This window comes from Anas acuta, chromosome W (genome assembly GCF_963932015.1).
Source record: "Anas acuta chromosome W, bAnaAcu1.1, whole genome shotgun sequence".
NCBI lineage: Eukaryota > Metazoa > Chordata > Aves > Anseriformes > Anatidae > Anas > Anas acuta.
Genome location: NC_089016.1, coordinates 1,399,182 through 1,418,859, shown reverse-complemented (window position 1 = coordinate 1,418,859; position 19,678 = coordinate 1,399,182). Strand labels below are relative to the sequence as shown.

At 52.9% G+C, this 19,678-nt stretch overlaps 4 long non-coding RNA genes across 5 annotated transcripts; 1 reads left to right on the top strand and 3 right to left on the bottom strand.

Annotated features, from left to right (window-relative positions):
- Positions 1-599: 599 nt before the first annotated feature.
- LOC137847220 (uncharacterized) lies at positions 600-1,865 on the bottom strand. Its single transcript, XR_011090872.1, has 2 exons — positions 1,034-1,865; positions 600-799 (listed from the first exon to the last, which is right to left on the bottom strand). It is a non-coding gene; the product is annotated as an uncharacterized lncRNA (long non-coding RNA).
- A 433-nt stretch (positions 1,866-2,298) lies between these two features.
- Positions 2,299-3,939, bottom strand: LOC137847270 (uncharacterized). Its single transcript, XR_011090908.1, has 4 exons — positions 3,701-3,939; positions 3,401-3,558; positions 3,116-3,263; positions 2,299-2,436 (listed from the first exon to the last, which is right to left on the bottom strand). It is a non-coding gene; the product is annotated as an uncharacterized lncRNA (long non-coding RNA).
- A 6,512-nt stretch (positions 3,940-10,451) lies between these two features.
- LOC137847210 (uncharacterized) lies at positions 10,452-15,456 on the bottom strand. The gene is made up of 2 exons (XR_011090858.1): positions 11,556-15,456; positions 10,452-11,126 (listed from the first exon to the last, which is right to left on the bottom strand). It is a non-coding gene; the product is annotated as an uncharacterized lncRNA (long non-coding RNA).
- Positions 15,457-15,777: 321 nt separating this feature from the next.
- Positions 15,778-18,593, top strand: LOC137847199 (uncharacterized). Of its 2 annotated transcripts, none has more exons than XR_011090851.1 (4): positions 15,778-16,071; positions 16,214-16,371; positions 16,507-16,654; positions 17,893-18,593. It is a non-coding gene; the product is annotated as an uncharacterized lncRNA (long non-coding RNA). The 2 variants fall into 2 exon arrangements; XR_011090850.1 differs by lacking the exon at positions 17,893-18,593 and adding an exon at positions 17,334-17,881 and having other exon boundaries at positions 15,779-16,071.
- Positions 18,594-19,678: the final 1,085 nt, after the last annotated feature.

The window sequence follows — 19,678 nt, the reverse complement described above, 5'->3', positions numbered from 1 at the left end:
TGGTAATACTTGGTAGTCGTTCAATCCTTGGAGAGAAACTGAAGTATATAACAAGAGTTTGAGACTTCTCTCTAGTCACACTCTAATCTCTATCTGATATGCTTGAACATCTGTAATTTGGGAGATTTCTGCCTGTGCCAGTTTTACATTATATTGAGTCAAGTTTTGCTCTCTACAGATACCTTAAAGGAGGCTGTAGTGAGGTGGGGGTTGGCCTATTCTCCCACGTGCCTGGTGACAGGACGAGGGGGAATGGGCTTAAGTTGCACCAGGGGAGTTTTAGGTTAGATGTTAGGAAGAACTACTTTACCGAAAGGGTTGTTAGACACTGGAACAGGCTGCCCAGGGAGGTGGTGGAGTCACCATCCCTGGAAGTCTTTAAAAGACGTTTAGATGTAGAGCTTAGGGATATGGTTTAGTGGGGACTGTTAGCGTTAGGTCAGAGGTTGGACTCGATGATCTTGAGGTCTCTTCCAACCTAGAAATTCTGTGATTCTGTGATCCCCTGGGCTCTTCTCACACAAGCTGCCCCTGCAGAACCCCCCTATCAAAACCTGGCCACATAAGACAAATACTGAAGGATACCGAGGGACTGGTCGTGTAGTTGCAGTTTTATTCAGAGAGCTCTTCCCCAGGGAAGCTTTGCAGCTCCCTGGCTTTTCACGGCCAGCAGCGCAGTGCTTTTAGCCTAGCCCATCTTGATGATGCGGGTTGCTGCTGTACTTGACGTTGCAGGATCTCTATGGTCCAGCTGCCAGGTTACGGATCAGTGGATGGGTGTCACATTGCATTTGGAGGACTGCGACAGAAAGACACAGAGCAGAGATGCAACCTGTTGACCTACAGAGACCATCCAGCATCACTCTGGACCATGCCAACCCCATCGTATACTTCTAGGGCCAGCAGGAACAGGTCCGGCTAGCATGTCCCTTTGCCCCTGCAGCATTTCCCTGGAGCAGGACAAGGCTGCAGACTGCATGGGCTCTGCCCCCTGTCACTTGGTCCCAGCACCCCCAGCACTGCCCTCACTCACAGGTGATGATCACATGCAGGTCTTCTTTGTCTAGGTCCCTGGAGTGCATTGCAGCAAACGCTAGGAAAAGAGCACCAGTCAGATCCTGCTCCCCATCACAGCCCCTGGTATAGACAGGCGCTGCCCCCAGCCCCCCTGCAAGCACAGTGCCCAAGGAGGAACCTGAGCAAGGCACACCCCAGGCCCACCTGCATGGGCAGGGGTCTGAGGGAGGCACAGGGCTCCTGGGGGTACAATCAGGGGCTTCAGGGCCCACAGGGCTGGGCCTTGCTGCCAGGGCAGGGCCCAGACAAGGCAAAGCAACAGGTTTCCCGCACGGGGTGCCTGTAACATGGAGTGTGCTACAAGCCAGCCCACTTTTACTGGTAGCTGCACCAGCCACGTCAAAGCAGAGCTCCCCTGGGAAAGGGCTTCGGTAAGGCTTCTGGGGCACACTCTGTCTCCTCAGCTTCTGCCTTAGCACAGGGAACTTTTGGCTGTGCTGAGTTGGATACCTGACAGCGAGAAGCCCTGCTGGACTGCAGAGCCCAGAAGACAGCCCACCATAACCCAGAGGAGCAGAAAGAGGAGAAGGCCCGGCGTGAGTGCTGCCCACAGGCCTGGACCAAAGGGCAATGCCATTTCAGGGTGCCCGTCTGCGGGACTCAGTCACCAACAGCAGTCTTAGATCGTTAAAGAGAGGCAGGAGTCTGCCAGCCAGTGCCAGAGCGATGGGGCTGGCCTCCTTCTTCTCCAGATGACGAATCACATTTTTGAAGATAGTCAGGGCCTTCATGTTGATGTGCGTGTTTTCATACTGAAGAGTCTCCATGACTTCTGGCAGCAGGACCTGCACGTCTGTCACCTGTACGGAAAGACACCGTATGTATTTAGTCAAGAGGTGGACAGCCACCCTGGCCAGGATGCTCTGGTTCCAGAGCACCAGCCTCCTGCTCACTTCCTGGCAGCTGCCATGGGAATCTCACCAGCAACCTTCCATCAGGCAATGGCCACGAATGTGGTGATTAAGTAGCTGGGAGAGCAGGGCATGGGGAAGGGAGGTGATGAGAGCAAGGGCTCCGTTTCTCCCCCTTAGTCACCTGCTTTGCACATGTCCCCCAGGGAATCCATCTGGAAAGCTCCTGGGACACTGCACAGGCAGCCACCAGGCCCCACCGCCACCATCACCCCACCTCCTGACTCCCAGCTAATGACAAGCCATGGTGTTGCCTCCTGTCCCAGCACCAGGCTGCCAACAGGGCTTTGTTTGGCAAAGTCTGACTCAGCATCTGAGATGTCTCGGACAGCATGGCGAGGGCTCTGAGCTCCAGCCAGAGGATCGGCAGGCTGTTAAGACTCAGAAGCGTCAGGAGCTTTTTTGGGTCACGTAAATTCGATAGTACATGTTCAGTTGGATGCATCATCTGAAAAGACCACAGCCGTGAGAGATGGGCAGAGCCTGCAGCATGCCCATCACCACGCAGCTCCTGGCTCCCCTGGCAGCTCAGGGCAGGCTGCGGGGGACATGCACCCAGGTGCCTGTCCAGATGCTCATCCTGGGGCAGCTGTGCCTGCAGAAGAAAACAGGGCCCCTCTGTGCCCTGTGCATGGCACCACGCGGCACCTTTTCTTTGCCTGCTCCTCCTGCCGTCTGGCTGTCCGCAGCCTCTTGCTGCCATGCCTCTGAGGAGCAACAGAGCAGCATGAACTGGCACAAAGCAGGCTACAGGTGCTACTTGTCCCCGGCCTCACAGTCTGCCCAGGCTGTGCAAAGACCACGGCTCTGTCCCAGCCTCAGCCATTGCTGTGATAATACCCCTGGCCCTGCCACTGCTGCAGGTTTCCATTCTGAAGGGCAAGGTAGGGGGATGCCGGAGATGGAGAAAAGTGAGCACTGCCTGTAAAGGGGTAGGCTTCGTCTTTGTGCACAGGGACCCCGTATGGCTGATGTAGGGGCGCTGGTGCTGGCCCTAAGGGGCTGTGTCTATGAGTCCTGAAAGAGGCGACAGGTTGGGGAGGATGGGGCAGGGAGAGGACTGTGCCTCTCCTGGAAGAGCGCACACAGCCCTGAAGAGGAGCAAGGTGTGTTCTCTGGTTACTCACAGCGAACTTAAGAAGGCTGGTGTGCACAGGCTGGGCTTGCAGAGACCTGCACACCCGTTTGTCCTCGAGAACATTCTGTAGCTCCTCCAAGATCTTCTCTGAAGTCATTGGAAAGGAAAGCATCACCTTCCACATGTCCAGTGTAGTGCTGCAAGCCCAGAACACTCTGTTGGCAGGGCTGCCCTGGCCACAAAGCTGTGACCCCGACAAGCCCCGCAGGTCCCAGGCTATCCTGCAGCCCTGGCCCTGACCCGCTGTGTGCTTAGGGAGCTGTTGGGGTGGTACCTGTCAAGTGGCGGAAGGTTGGTCAGCACGCTTAAGAGAGCTTCCCTGGGAAACTGGTTAGTCAGTGCCTTCAGTACTAAGAAGAAGCTCTGCCGGAGTAAAGATGTGCTGTCGCTCCTTTTCAGGTTTTCATGGAGGAATCTCAGAATCCTTTCCACCTGGAAGGGACACAGGAGAGAACGTGGCTGCCGCTGGACTGCAGCCAGTTGCCCAGCTGCCACTGGAACTGCTGCTGGGTATGAGAGGCAGGATGTGAGCAAGGGATGAAAGGGCTCAAGGGCAGGGCAATCCGCTGCTTACATCCATCAGCCAGGAGGCAGAGTCTCTCGCGGCCACTTCCAGCGTGAACTTGGCCCACTGATTCTTGTTGTCGTCGATGCAGCAGTCTCTAATGGTCTCAAGTGTCCTGAGGACAATGGTTGTCCTCTGAGAAGACTGGAAGTATTTTCCAATTGGCTATGGAAGGAAACAAAGGATGAAAGGGAGGAAGGGAGAAGGGAAGGGAGGGAGGAAAGACAGGACACAATAAGTCAGAGAGCAGCACCTGGGGATGGAAGATCAGGGGGAAGGAGAAAGAAAGACCCTCCCTTCAGGGCAGAGCTGTGCTGACGGCCCCCACCTGTGGCCAGCTTTGCCTCACAGGCACCCCTGAGCTGCAGGCTGCCCTGGAACATAGGGAAGGGCAGACGGCGTGGCTGGAGGGTGCCTGTGTCCTTACCTCGTGATGAAAACGGGTAGAAATGAAACCAATCAGCCTCCAGATCTTCTCCATGGCTCTCTCCTTTCCAACTTTGTTCTGAGAGCTCGTGAAGCATAGCAGCACCTGCAGGAAGCAAAGCTGCTGGTGTGCTCTGGGAGCTGACAACTGCTCCAGCAGAAGCAGCACTGCTTCTGCTGGAGCAGTCACAACGTTCATTAGGGATTCCCAGAGCTGGAGCAAAGCCCTCAGTGGGTCACTGAGCCATGGGGTCCCTTCACACAAATCCCAAGGCCAACCCTGTAGCCAGGCAAGTAGGCAGATGCCATCCCAGGGAAGGCCTGGCTCCTTCCCATTCCCGCCCCCAGAACACAGTTCTCTGTCCCCTCTCCATGAAGGCTGGCTTTTGGAGCAGTGTCCTGGTTTCAGCTAGGATAGAGTTAATTTTCCTCCGCCTAGCTGGTGTGGTGCTGTGTTTTGCATTTAGGGTGAGAATAATGTTGATAACACGCTGATGTTTTAATTGTCGCAGAGCAGTGCTTACACTAAGCCAAGGACTTTGCAGCTTCGCGCTCTGTCCTGCCAGCGGGCAGGCTGGGGGTGCAGCAGGAGCTGGGAGGGGACAGAGCCAGGACAGCTGACCCAAAGTGGCCAAAGGGGAATTCCATCCCATCTGGCGTTATGCTGAACAATTATAGGGGGGGCTGGCTGGGGTGGGGAGAGCGGGTGCTCAGGGATAAGCTGGGCATTGGTCAGCAGGTGGGAAGCAATTGCATTGTGTATTATTAGTAGTGTAATACACCAGAAATGTTTGCTCATTGTCTTTTGTACTATAAAAACAAGGAGTTCCGTTTGAGGAGCGGGAGTTGCGAGAGCTCCCTGCTGAAGTAAGGAGCTGTATAAGGCTTGGCTAGACACTATGAAAATTCTTTTGCTTAATGTAACAAAAAAGAGAAGCCCCTCCCCTTCTCTCCTTCTGCATCTCAGTTGCCTCTTTTGTTCAAAGACACTGTTGCAAAGCTCATGTAACATCTCCTGGTAAATTGTTAACCTAGTGTATCAACATCCTGCCTTCCTGTCTCACGCTGGGCCAACATGACCAAATACAAAAAAAAAGAAGTTGAACCACAACGCCGAGGAAGACTATGGCCTTCATCTTCACGACCACCAGAGGGACAGAGACGGCCCCCCGGCAACAGTGCGCGCAGTCGCAGAATATACCAGGATGTGCTGCGTAATCCCGGAATTACCAAGATATAAAAAGGGACCCTGGCGGGGGTGAGGTGCGCACTGTTGGCGGAGCCGGGACTCCCCGGCCGCCCAGGGCTGTTTTGCTTGCTGTTGGCGTACTCGATAAATTCCTTTCTATTATTAATGCAATGCTCTCTGAAAATTAATTAAGGGGGCAACTTATAACACTGGGATGAAAAAAGGGTTTTGTGGTTGTAGAGTACGTGGTAAACACAAAATTTCAAGGATATGTGTGGAAAAAGAAGGGATCAAACCCCAGCCCCGTTTGGAGAGAATAAAGTTTTAGTTTGGTATATTTTGTTTTGAGACGATAAAGTTTTGAGAGGATAAAGTTTTGAGAAGACATCCTTTTACTTCGGTCAAGATTGATTTGGGGAAAATCCAGGCTTTTCACCTCAAAAGCTCCCTTGGAGGTCAGAAAACCTCCTTAGACCGTGCCCGGAGGAGTTTAAAAGGTTTAGGGGTGCGCTTTCATGAGGCGCTGCTCCAAACTAGGGGGAGAGATCTTTCCAACCTTCAAGATTTTATTTTTTCAGGCTAAAAATACTCTTTGCTTAAGGGACTATAAAATGGCTGCCCTTCCTCAGGGCCCCTCAGCCTCCCTCCTGCACCGGGAGGGGGGACCAAGGCTGGGCCCTCCTTTTCGGGGTCTCCTGGGCCGGGTGTTGCCATTGTTGGGGTCCCGTCATCGGGATCCCTTTGTGACTGGGAGTTCCCTTTGTGACAGGCAGCTCTGCTCCTGGGGCTCACTGCAGAACATCACCGGGAGTGAGGGGAAAATTAGAAAGACCATTGAAAGTGAGTGAGGGGGGATGGGACGGAGGCCAGGGGGGCACAGCGGGGGGCTGTGGGGCGCTCGCAGCGGCTCTCCCTGTGTTCCTCCCGGCCGGGGGGCTCCTGGAGGGGTCTCCCCGGCCTGAGCAGAGGCTGCAGCCTCTCTGCGTCCTCCCGCAGTCCTGGAGCCCATGATGGACGACGTGGAGCCCTTGGTGCGTGAAGAGACCGCCTGCTGCAACATCACCACTGGCTCCGGCGGCTGCTGGCCTCAGAGGCACAGGTGGAGGCTGAAGCTGGAGCCACAGCCTCCAGAGAGGCCCAAAAGCTCCGGATCTGAAGGGACCTTCAAGGATCCCCCACCTCATTTCTAGGGGGGGGCCTATCTCTCACCCCAGGGGGCTCCCCAGCACTCCGGGTATCTCCCCGTCAGTCTGAGGGGCTCAAACCATCCAATTAATTAAACAATTAATGAAGATCTTAACGAGAATGGGCCCCACCACTGGGCAAACACCACTCCCGACCAGCTCGATTTCACCACCGCTCTCTGGGCCTGGCCACCTGACCAGTTTTGAACCACATTTTGAAAGAAAAACATGCTTTTTTTTTGGTGAAGCGGGTACTTGTCACAGCCCTGGGCTGCAGCTTCTCCAGGAGAATACTGGGGCAGGCCGCACCAAAGGCTAAGCAGAGGGCATCAGCAGCCCTTCCCTCAGCCAGCAGGGACACGGATTGGACTAGATGATCTTCTGAGGCCCCTCCCGATCCCCCAGATTCTGTCATTCTGTGACATTTTGTCATTCCGTGCCATTCGGTGGCAGCCGGGCCCTGGCGGCTCCCTCAGCTGCCTCAAGCGGCCTCGCTGCAGGAAAAGCCCGGCACGCCTCGACCTCCCGCTCTGTGGCATTACACAACTGCCTGGGAGGGCAATTGGGGTGGGGAGAGGGTAATTAAGGGGGTGCTAATTGGGGGGGGGGCGGTATTTAATGAGGGGGGTGGAATTGGGATGTAAAGTGGCGGCCTCGCCTCACGAAACGGCGGCTGCACCACACGAGATGGCGGCCTCGCCTCACAAAAAGGTGGCTGCACCACACAAAATGGCGGCCTCGCCTCACAAAAAGGTGGCTGCACCACACAAAATGGCTGAGGGGGCCCTGAGGGAGGGCGGCCATTTTGTGCTCCCTCCGAGCTTTGCTCTGGGGTCTTGGGGCTTCCCTGGGAGTGGTGGGGGGCCCCTCGGGGTGAGGGGGAGCCCCCCAGGGTGACGGGTGGCCCCTCAGAATGGTCGGGAGCCCCTCAGAGTGACGGGGAGACCCCCATGGTTGTGGGGGGACGCTCAGGGTGAGGGTGTGGGCCCCGGGGTGAGGGTCCCCCAAGCCTGGGGTGGGGGATCCTTGCAGGTCCCTTCAGATCCTGAGGAGATCTGGGAGCAGAGCCGCCTGTCACAAAGGGAACCCCTGCTCACAAAGGGACCCCAATGACGGCACCCACCCGGCCAGGAGACCCCAAACACGGGGGCACAGCCTCAGCCCCCCCACCTCACGCCCTCGTCAGCCTCCCAGAACACCTGAAAACCCCTAAATATCCCCCAAATCCCCCAAGGCAGCAAAATCCCCCAACCCCTCCGCCCCTCCCCCTCAGGTTTTCCCCCAGGCTCGGCCTTGAGCCCTCAGAAATGGGCTTAGAATTGAAAGAAAAGGTATTGAAACCTACAAATGAGGATTTAGACCCTAAACACTGGGTCCCCTCGCACTGGGAAATGGGATTTGGTGTGAAAAAGGAGGGTTTAAGCATGCAGTGAGGTTTTGGGGTCCTGGAAAGGGAGGCTTGGATTTAAAAAAGTGGTGTTTGGATATCAAAAAAGCGAGTTTTTTGAGCCTGGAATTCTAAAATCTTGAAGGTTGGAAAGACCTCTCCACGTAATTTGGAGCAGTGCCTCATGAAAGCGTAGCCCTAAACCTTTTAAACTGCTCCGGGCACGGTCTAAGGAGGTTTTCTGACCTCCAAGGGAGCTTTTGAGGTGAAAAGGCTGGATTTTCCCAAAATCAATCTTGACTGAAATAAAAGGATGTCTTCGCAAAACTTTATCCTCTCAAAGGAAAATTTACCAAACTAAAACTTTATTCTCTCCATACGGGGCTGGGGTGTGATCCCTCCTTTTTCCATGCAACGTCTTGACATTTTGCGTATTCCTGCATGCTGTAAAACCACAAAATCCCCTTTTCCACCCCAGTCCTTCAATATCCATTTTGTTGGTCAAGAAGACCCCAAAAGGGGGCCCAGCCTCACACCCCCCCCCCCCATCCCGGCGCAGCCCCAGGACGGAGGCTGAGGGGCCCTGAGGGAGGGCGGCCATTTTGTGCTCGCTCCTGGAGCACCGAGGGGCTGAGGGGATATGGCTGCCCGTGGCTTCTGGGGGGGCCGTGTCAGGGAATGGGGGGGCTCTGGGAATGGGGGGGCTTCTGCTAATTAGAGTCCTCAGTCGTTCGGGTCGGAAGAGACCTCCAGGGTCATCTGGTCCCAAAAGCTGAATGCAGGGGGGCCCCTCGGGGTGTTGCGGAGCTCCTCGGGATGGTTTGAGCCCCTCAGACTGACGGGGAGATACCCGGAGTGCTGGGGAGCCCCCTGGGGTGAGAGATAGCCCTCCCCCTAGAAATGAGGTGGGGGATCCATGAAGGTCCCTTCAGATCCGGAGCTTTTGGGCCTCTCTGGAGGCTGTGGCTCCAGCTTCAGCCTCCACCTGTGCCTCTGAGGCCAGCAGCCGCCGGAGCCAGTGGTGATGTTGCAGCAGGCGGTCTCTTCACGCACCAAGGGCTCCACGTCGTCCATCATGGGCTCCAGGACTGCGGGAGGACGCAGAGAGGCTGCAGCCTCTGCTCAGGCCGGGGAGACCCCTCCAGGAGCCCCCCGGCCGGGAGGAACACAGGGAGAGCCGCTGCGAGCGCCCCACAGCCCCCCGCTGTGCCCCCCTGGCCTCCGTCCCATCCCCCCTCACTCACTTTCAATGGTCTTTCTAATTTTCCCCTCACTCCCGGTGATGTTCTGCAGTGAGCCCCAGGAGCAGAGCTGCCTGTCACAAAGGGAACTCCCAGTCACAAAGGGATCCCGATGACGGGACCCCAACAATGGCAACACCCGGCCCAGGAGACCCCGAAAAGGAGGGCCCAGCCTTGGTCCCCCCTCCCGGTGCAGGAGGGAGGCTGAGGGGCCCTGAGGAAGGGCAGCCATTTTATAGTCCCTTAAGCAAAGAGTATTTTTAGCCTGAAAAAATAAAATCTTGAAGGTTGGAAAGATCTCTCCCCCTAGTTTGGAGCAGCGCCTCATGAAAGCGCACCCCTAAACCTTTTAAACTCCTCCGGGCACGGTCTAAGGAGGTTTTCTGACCTCCAAGGGAGCTTTTGAGGTGAAAAGCCTGGATTTTCCCCAAATCAATCTTGACCGAAGTAAAAGGATGTCTTCTCAAAACTTTATCCTCTCAAAACTTTATCGTCTCAAAACAAAATATACCAAACTAAAACTTTATTCTCTCCAAACGGGGCTGGGGTTTGATCCCTTCTTTTTCCACACATATCCTTGAAATTTTGTGTTTACCACGTACTCTACAACCACAAAACCCTTTTTTCATCCCAGTGTTATAAGTTGCCCCCTTAATTAATTTTCAGAGAGCATTGCATTAATAATAGAAAGGAATTTATCGAGTACGCCAACAGCAAGCAAAACAGCCCTGGGCGGCCGGGGAGTCCCGGCTCCGCCAACAGTGCGCACCTCACCCCCGCCAGGGTCCCTTTTTATATCTTGGTAATTCCGGGATTACGCAGCACATCCTGGTATATTCTGCGACTGCGCGCACTGTTGCCGGGGGGCCGTCTCTGTCCCTCTGGTGGTCGTGAAGATGAAGGCCATAGTCTTCCTCGGCGTTGTGGTTCAACTTCTTTTTTTTTATATTTGGTCATGTTGGCCCAGCGTGAGACAGGAAGGCAGGATGTTGATACACTAGGTTAACAATTTACCAGGAGATGTTACATGAGCTTTGCAACAGTGTCTTTGAACAAAAGAGGCAACTGAGATGCAGAAGGAGAGAAGGGGAGGGGCTTCTCTTTTTTGTTACATTAAGCAAAAGAATTTTCATAGTGTCTAGCCAAGCCTTATACAGCTCCTTACTTCAGCAGGGAGCTCTCGCAACTCCCGCTCCTCAAACGGAACTCCTTGTTTTTATAATACAAAAGACAATGAGCAAACATTTATGGTGTATTACAATCCCTCCTTTTTCTTTTAGTTACTCATTTTGTTCACTGAAGCTCTGCAATGCCTGGCTACTAACAACTAATGTTTCCTCGATTCCTTCGCTGGTACTTAATGGCTCTTATTTGGCATGTATGAGCATTAAATGTGCCGCTTCTAAACGTCCCTCTACAATCGCAATCAATTTATTAAAAATACATGGTCCAAAAGTTAGTGCTATTATTAAGAACAACAAAGGTCCTGTTATTGTTGATAATAAAGTAGTAAGCTAAGGTGAATAATTAAACCAAGATTCATACCACCTCTGTTGGGCTTCATTCTCCCGTTTCCTTTTTTTTTTTCCAACCCTTCCCTGGGTCTTGCCATTGTATCTCTTACCACTCCAGTGTGATCAGCATACACACAGCATTCCTCTTTCAGGGCTGCACACAGCCCGCCCTGTTGTAAAAAATACCAAATCTAATCCCCTACGATTTTGTAACACTACCTCTGAAAACGGCCTGATAGATTTTCCAGGGCCGAGATGGATTGTTCAATTTGGGTCAGGTCCTCGTCCACAGCAATGCGTAAGGAAGTAAATTCTTGATTTTGTTTAACCAATGAGGCTACCCTGGTCCCCACTCTAGCTCCTCCCAGGATTATTAGGGTGGCCAAAGTTAGAGCCGTGAACAGTTCCCGTCTTTCCAGATGATGCCTTGCCACTGTGTGCTGGGTGTACATACAATCCTCAGGGTGGTATAGAATCCTTGGTATAATTATCACCTGTATACAAAAATCACGAGACGCATTGAAGAGTTTTAGTGATAGACAAGGAGTTACGCCCACTGACGAACAAACCCACCTAGCATTGTTGGCTGGGATTAGCCACTCGGTTGATTGTTTTCCATTCTCCATGATATTACATAGGTGACACTTCCCACTAGGAACCATGGCCACACACCTACCACCTCCAGTGACTTGAGTTAGTGTTACCCTTATGTCTTTTCCCCAACTGCAATGTATAGGGCTGTTCTCATTTGTGCGGGAGGGCTCCCCAGGATTCCCGATAGCATCATAATATGAAGGCCTTATACTAAAGCATAATCAACAGTGTTTTGTTACATTTGGGTTTGTTTTGTTTAATAATTGGTAGCTGGCATTCATGACCCCCCCATATGTTATTCTCAGCTATGTTATCATTCTCAGCTTTACCTGAGCTCGTAGGGCTGCCGAGGGTTGGCACTGTAGTATTTTCTGCAGGCTGGATTCCCTGGACACTTTCTGACAATACCTCATTTGGTCCTACTGCCTGGGGCCTATCAGCATCCTCCTTTTTATTAGTATGAGGCCTCCCCTATCTGTTCGGTGTTTGTAAAATCTGACACCTCACATTTTTCCTAGTACCCAGCTAGTATCGTCCAAGTTTGTTATATTTATATATAGAACCTTGCAAATTTCTTTATTTCCGTGGAAGGTTCCTGGATACCCTATACCATGCCCTCGCCACCCGGAACGGGGATCTGCTTGTCGGTTACAACCTTGCGGCCCATATCCCACTTGTAAAAATGTATCCCGACCAGCCCTGAGTGTCCAGTCCGTAGCAATGGTTTCACACCCCCGGTATGCACGATAATACACGTTCGGGCATTTACAGTACCCCTTTTCTGGGTTAGAACTTGGGCAGAAATAAAATCCTGATCGGTTTAAGCATGGCTGCACTGACACCAGGTCACATAATGTGATGCAGAAACTGGGAGCACCCACTGTCGTTGTTTGCTGGATGACGAATTGATCCTCCCATCTGATCAAGCTCCATTTAAAAGGCTGATGGGGATGCGCAGACCCATAGCTGACCAAAACAATGATACTGACTCCCATGTATTGTAGGAGGTGGTCGGAGCCCATCTAAATCGTCGGCCCCTCAGTCCCCCAGCGTTTTCACTTCTCTGCCTCGCTTGTCAGTTCGGTTGCAGCGAACTACAAGGTATCGGTTCTTCTTGGCAGCAGCAGTGTTCTTCAGGGGAACCTACTAGGGAGCCTTTGAAACAGGGCCTCCTCCCCTTCCCACGATACACAGATAATATACAATACTTATCGAGTCCGTCTTAGTGTCAGCTTCAAGTCGTCAGGGCCTGGAGCTGCCTCCCATTTACCTTCCCGGATCGGTCCTTTCACACGGCTGGCATGCGTCCATCCTTTCTCTGCAGTTCGAATAGCCGTTTCTGTGGTAAGCAAAACAACATAGGGGCCTTCCCCATCGTGGTGTTAAAGAAGTCTCTTTCCAAGTCTTAATTAGAATTGAGGGTGATCAAGTGGCAATTCCAAGTCATAGGGCATACCATATAGCTTTTCAAAAGGAGAAGTTCCTACATCAGTTCTGGGCTGTGTCCATATGTTTAACAGTGCAAGGGGTAAGCATTTTACCCAAGAAGCCTTAGTTTCCAGCACAAGTTTTGTTAGTTGTTTCTTAATTTCACCATTCATTCGCTCTACCTTTCCAGAAGAGGAAGGGTGCCAGGGGCTGTGAAAATCCCACTCAATCTCTAAGGCCTGCTTTAATCCTTGCAGTAAAGCTTTACACCCATCCAGTCACGTGGTCAATTAGGACAAACAAGTAACTCAGTAAAGTCTACCTGTATACTTTGGAAAGGTCAAAGCCCTGGCTCCCGTCTCCCTCTAGATAGGTTACAGAAGACCTTTTTATTTACCCTTCGACATATAGTAGTACATCCTCTGCATGTGTGCTTCCCTAAAGTATATATTCCTACACAGACATGCTTTCTTGGAACAACATCACACATTGCTTGCACCTCCCAATGACTCTTCTGATGGAAAACACTTAATATTTGCCTCATTATCACTTTATTCAGCATTTCTCTCCCATCAGGGAGTATCGATTTTCCTTAAAATGATCCACATATTTGTAACATTGATACCTCCTTGGGAGGTTGTAATTGCTCCAAAATCTTTAGAATTTACCCAAATAGATAGGTGGCCCTGTAAACCCCTGAGGTAAAATTGTCCACCTATACTGTCGCTTCCACCCCCATTTCAGGGTCTTTCCAGTCAGAGGTGAATATCCATGTATGTTTGCTCTCAGGGCCAGAGAGCACTCCATTAATAACACTGTTATTCCAGTCTAACAATTTACTAGTTGAATGCCCAATTTAATCATCAAATCCCTTCCCAACAAGTTAGTCTCTGCCTTGGATACATACAATAATTACCCAGTGATCATTTTATCCCCTAGTCTCAGCTTGGTATCCCCCCAAAGTGGCACTGTTATCCCAGTCCCTTCTACCCCCATCACATTTAGGGTTTCATTAGGTAATTTAATCCCTGATACTTTACAAGTCAGTAAGGACTTAGCTGTCCCAGTGTATTGGGTTTGATGGCAAGGTTCAAGGGGTGTGGGGGTGGGAAACTGCAGTGGCAGCCCCCGTGGAAAAACAAACAAACAAACACACAGAAACCTCCCCGTGGTAGATAAGGGACAATTTCATCTGGCCCTAAAGGGGCCCACTGCTGCCCAGAGCCAAGCCATAGCAACACAGTCCGTGCCTCTGTGAGAGCACATCCACGAAAACAAACAAACAAAGAAACAAACAAAAACCTGCTGCTCAACAGCAGCTGGGAGAGCGAGAAACCCCCCCGCAGACACCAAAGTCAGTGCAGAAGGAGGGGGAGGAGGCGCTCCAGGCGCTGGAGCCGAAGCCCCCCTGCGGCCGCTGGAGAGGCCCCTGGTGGAGCAGGCTGTTCCCCCCTCCCCGATGCTTGGGAAACTGAACAAACACCACAGCAAATATGCAAATATACCAAAACTTCTAGACTGTTACTTAGATAATGCCTACATCACCTTTCCCTGCTCATTCAACTTCGAATACCTTTAACACTTTCAACAAACCTTTTAACACTTCCTTTATCTTTCTCTAGCCTTTACTTTTCTAATGCCGACATCAAAGGCTCAGTCAGGGGCCAACTTAATTCCGTACCTTTTCCCTCCAAGATGCTGAAACAACATCAATATACAACATTTCATCCTGTTTTCCTTCTTTCCACAAAACAACATTGACTGTAATATGGTGTTAGAATTGGTAGTTCCATTTAGGGGCCACTCCGCTCCATCCTCTAGTTTATAAAGTGGCCACCACTGATTACAATATTTGATAAGGGTTCTTTTACTCTCTGTACCCTCTCACCCCACTATATCCCTCCAATGTGTTAGTATACATCCTAGGGGGCTTTTCCTCGGGATTTCTTTGCTTTGAACTTTTCCTATTGTAATCTACAGTGGTCAATATTCCACCGTTTTCCTAGAGGCTCTTTACTAGTCAATCCCAATCCCTCCAAAATCCACAATATATAGATACACAAGTAAAATCAGACCACTGTAAATTAACTGCCTGTAGACTAGCGTCTAGCCAAGCGTTATACAGCTCCTTACTTCAGCAGGGAGCTCTCGCAACTCCCGCTCCTCAAACGGAACTCCTAGTTTTTATAATACAAAAGACAATGAACAAACATTTCTGGTGTATTACACTACTAATAATACACAATGCAATTGCTTCCCACCTGCTGACCAATGCCCAGCCTATCGCTGAGCACCCGCTCCCCCCACCCCAGCCAGCCCCCCCTATAATTGTTCAGCATAACGCCAGATGGGATGGAATTCCCCTTTGGCCACTTTGGGTCAGCTGTCCTGGCTCTGTCCCCTCCCAGCTCCTGCTGCACCCCCAGCCTGCCCGCTGGCAGGACAGAGCGCGAAGCTGCAAAGTCCTTGGCTTAGTGTAAGCACTGCTCTGCGACAATTAAAACATCAGCGTGTTATCAACATTATTCTCAGCCTAAATGCAAAACACAGCACCACACCAGCTAGGAGGAGGAAAATTAACTCTATCCTAGCTGAAACCAGGACACTGCTCCAAAAGCCAGCCTTCATGGAGAGGGGACAGAGAACTGTGTTCTGGGGGCGGGAATGGGAAGGAGCCAGGCCTTCCCTGGGATGGCATCTGCCTACTTGCCTGGCTACAGGGTTGGCCTTGGGATTTGTGTGAAGGGACCCCATGGCTCAGTGACCCACTGAGGGCTTTGCTCCAGCTCTGGGAATCCCTAATGAACGTTGTGACTGCTCCAGCAGAAGCAGTGCTGCTTCTGCTGGAGCAGTTGTCAGCTCCCAGAGCACACCAGCAGCTTTGCTTCCTGCAGGTGCTGCTATGCTTCACGAGCTCTCAGAACAAAGTTGGAAAGGAGAGAGCCATGGAGAGGATCTGGAGGCTGATTGGTTTCATTTCTACCCGTTTTCATCACGAGGTAAGGACACAGGCACCCTCCAGCCACGCCGTCTGCCCTTCCCTATGTTCCAGGGCAGCCTGCAGCTCAGGGGTGCCTGTGAGGCAAAGCTGGCCACAGGTGGGGGCCGTCAGCACAGCTCTGCCCTGAAGGGAGGGTCTTTCTTTCTCCTTCCCCCTGATCTTCCCTCCCCAGGTGCTGCTCTCTGACTTATTGTGTCCTGTCTTTCCTCCCTCCCTTCCCTTCTCCCTTCCTCCCTTTCATCCTTTGTTTCCTTCCATAGCCAATTGGAAAATACTTCCAGTCTTCTCAGAGGACAACCATTGTCCTCAGGACACTTGAGACCATTAGAGACTGCTGCATCGACGACAACAAGAATCAGTGGGCCAAGTTCACGCTGGAAGTGGCCGCGAGAGACTCTGCCTCCTGGCTGATGGATGTAAGCAGCGGATTGCCCTGCCCTTGAGCCCTTTCATCCCTTGCTCACATCCTGCCTCTCATACCCAGCAGCAGTTCCAGTGGCAGCTGGGCAACTGGCTGCAGTCCAGCGGCAGCCACGTTCTCTCCTGTGTCCCTTCCAGGTGGAAAGGATTCTGAGATTCCTCCATGAAAACCTGAAAAGGAGCGACAGCACATCTTTACTCCGGCAGAGTTTCTTCTTAGTACTGAAGGCACTGACTAAGCAGTTTCCCAGGGAAGCTCTCTTAAGCGTGCTGACCAACCTTCCGCCACTTGACAGGTACCACCCCAACAGCTCCCTAAGCACACAGCGGGTCAGGGCCAGGGCTGCAGGATAGCCTGGGACCTGCGGGGCTTGTCTGGGTCACAGCTTTGTGGCCAGGGCAGCCCTGCCAACAGTGTTCTGGGCTTGCAGCACTACGCTGGACATGTGAAAGGTGATGCTTTCCTTTCCAATGACTTCAGAGAAGATCTTGGAGGAGCTACAGAATGTTCTCCAGGACAAACGGGTGTGCGGGTCTCTGCAAGCCCGGCCTGTGCACACCAGCCTTCTTAAGTTCGCTGTGAGTAACCAGAGAACACACCTTGCTCCTCTTCAGGGCTGTGTGCGCTCCTCCAGGAGAGGCACAGTCCTCTCCCTGCCCCATCCTCCCCAACCTGTCGCCTCTTCCAGGACTCATAGACACAGCCCCTTAGGGCCAGCACCAGCCCCCCTACATCAGCCATACGGGGTCCCTGTGCACAAAGACGAAGCCTACCCCTTTACAGGCAGTGCTCACTTTTCTCCATCTCCGGCATCCCCCTACCTTGCCCTTCAGAATGGAAACCTGCAGCAGTGGCAGGGCCAGGGGTATTATCACAGCAATGGCTGAGGCTGGGACAGAGCCGTGGTCTTTGCACAGCCTGGGCAGGCTGTGAGGCCAGGGACAAGTATGACCTGTAGCCTGCTTTGTGACAGTTCATGCTGCTCTGTTGCTCCTCAGAGGCATGGCAGCAAGAGGCTGCAGACAGCCAGAGGGCAGGAGGAGCAGGCAAAGAAAAGGTGCCGCGTGGTGCCATGCACAGGGCACAGAGGGGCCCTGTTTTCTTCTGCAGGCACAGCTGCCCCAGGATGAGCATCTGGACAGGCACCTGGGTGCATGTCCCCCGCAGCCTGCCCTGAGCTGCCAGGGGAGCCAGGAGCTGCGTGGTGATGGGCATGCTGCAGGCTCTGCCCATCTCTCACGGCTGTGGTCTTTTCAGATGATGCATCCAACTGAACATGTACTATCGAATTTATGTGACCCAAAAAAGCTCCTGACGCTTCTGAGTCTTAACAGCCTGCCGATCCTCTGGCTGGTGCTCAGAGCCCTCGTCATGCTGTCGGAGACATCTCAGATGCTGAGTCGGACTTTGCCAAACAAAGCCCTGTTGGCAGCCTGGTGCTGGGACAGGAGGCAACACCATGGCTTGTCATTAGCTGGGAGTCAGGAGGTGGGGTGATGGTGGCGGTGGGGCCTGGTGGCTGCCTGTGCAGCGTCCCAGGAGCTTTCCAGATGGATTCCCTGGGGGACATGTGCAAAGCAGGTGACTAAGGGGGAGAAACGGAGCCCTTGCTCTCATCACCTCCCTTCCCCATGCCCTGCTCTCCCAGCTACTTAATCACCACATTCGTGGCCATTGCCTGATGGAAGGTTGCTGGTGAGATTCCCATGGCAGCTGCCAGGAAGTGAGCAGGAGGCTGGTGCTCTGGAACCAGAGCATCCTGGCCAGGGTGGCTGTCCACCTCTTGACTAAATACATACGGTGTCTTTCCGTACAGGTGACGGACGTGCAGGTCCTGCTGCCAGAAGTCATGGAGACTCTGCAGTATGAAAACACGCACATCAACATGAAGGCCCTGACTATCTTCAAAAATGTGATTCGTCATCTGGAGAAGAAGGAGGCCAGCCTCATCGCTCTGGCACTGGCTGGGAGACTCCTGCCTCTCTTTAACGATCTAAGACTGCTGTTGGTGACTGAGCCCCGCAGACGGGCACCCTGAAATGGCATTGCCCTTTGGTCCAGGCCTGTGGGCAGCACTCACGCCGGGCCTTCTCCTCTCTCTGCTCCTCCGGGCTCTCGTTGGCTGTCTTCTGAGCTCTGCAGTCCAGCAGGGCTTCTCGCTGTCAGGTATCCAACTCAGCACAGCCAAAAGTTCCCTGTGCTGAGGCAGAAAGGCAGAAGCTGAGGAGACAGAGTGTGCCCCAGAAGCCTTACCGAAGCCCTTTCCCAGGGGAGCTCTGCTTTGACATGGCAGGTGCAGCTACCAGTAAAAGTGGGCTGGCTTGTAGCACACTCCATGGTACAGGCACCCCGTGCGGGAAACCTGTTGCTTTGCCTTGTCTGGGCCCTGCCCTGGCAGCAAGGCCCAGCCCTGTGGGCCCTGAAGCCCCTGATTGTACCCCCAGGAGCCCTGTGCCTCCCTCAGACCCCTGCCCATGCAGGTGGGCCTGGGGTGTGCCTTGCTCAGGTTCCTCCTTGGGCACTGTGCTTGCAGGGGGCTGGGGGCAGCGCCTGTCTATACCAGGGGCTGTGATGGGGAGCAGGATCTGACTGGTGCTCTTTTCCTAGCGTTTGCTGCAATGCACTCCAGGGACCTAGACAAAGAAGACCTGCATGTGATCATCACCTGTGAGTGAGGGCAGTGCTGGGGGTGCTGGGACCAAGTGACAGGGGGCAGAGCCCATGCAGTCTGCAGCCTTGTCCTGCTCCAGGGAAATGCTGCAGGGGCAAAGGGACATGCTAGCCGGACCTGTTCCTGCTGGCCCTAGAAGTATACGATGGGGTTGGCATGGTCCAGAGTGATGCTGGATGGTCTCTGTAGGTCAACAGGTTGCATCTCTGCTCTGTGTCTTTCTGTCGCAGTCCTCCAAATGCAATGTGACACCCATCCACCGATCCGTAACCTGGCAGCTGGGACCATAGAGATCCTGCAACGTCAAGTACAGCAGCAACCCGCATCAAGATGGGCTAGGCTAAAAGCACTGCGCTGCTGGCCGTGAAAAGATAGGGAGCCGCAAAGCTTCCCTGGGGAAGAGCTCTCTGAATAAAACTGCAACTACACGACCAGTCCCTTGGTATCCTTCAGTATTTGTCTTATGTGGCCAGGTTTTGATAGGGGGGTTCTGCAGGGGCAGCTTGTGTGAGAAGAGCCCAGGGGATCACAGAATCACAGAATTTCTAGGTTGGAAGAGACCTCAAGATCATCGAGTCCAACCTCTGACCTAACGCTAACAGTCCCCACTAAACCATATCCCTAAGCTCTCCATCTAAACGTCTTTTAAAGACTTCCAGGGATGGTGACTCCACCACCTCCCTGGGCAGCCTGTTCCAGTGTCTAACAACCCTTTCGGTAAAGTAGTTCTTCCTAACATCTAACCTAAAACTCCCCTGGCGCAACTTAAGCCCATTCCCCCTCGTCCTGTCACCAGGCACATGGGAGAATAGGCCAACCCCCACCTCACTACAGCCTCCTTTAAGGTATCTGTAGAGAGCAAAACTTGACTCAATGTAATGTAAAACTGGCAGAGGCAGAAATCTCCCAAATTACAGATGTTCAAGCATAT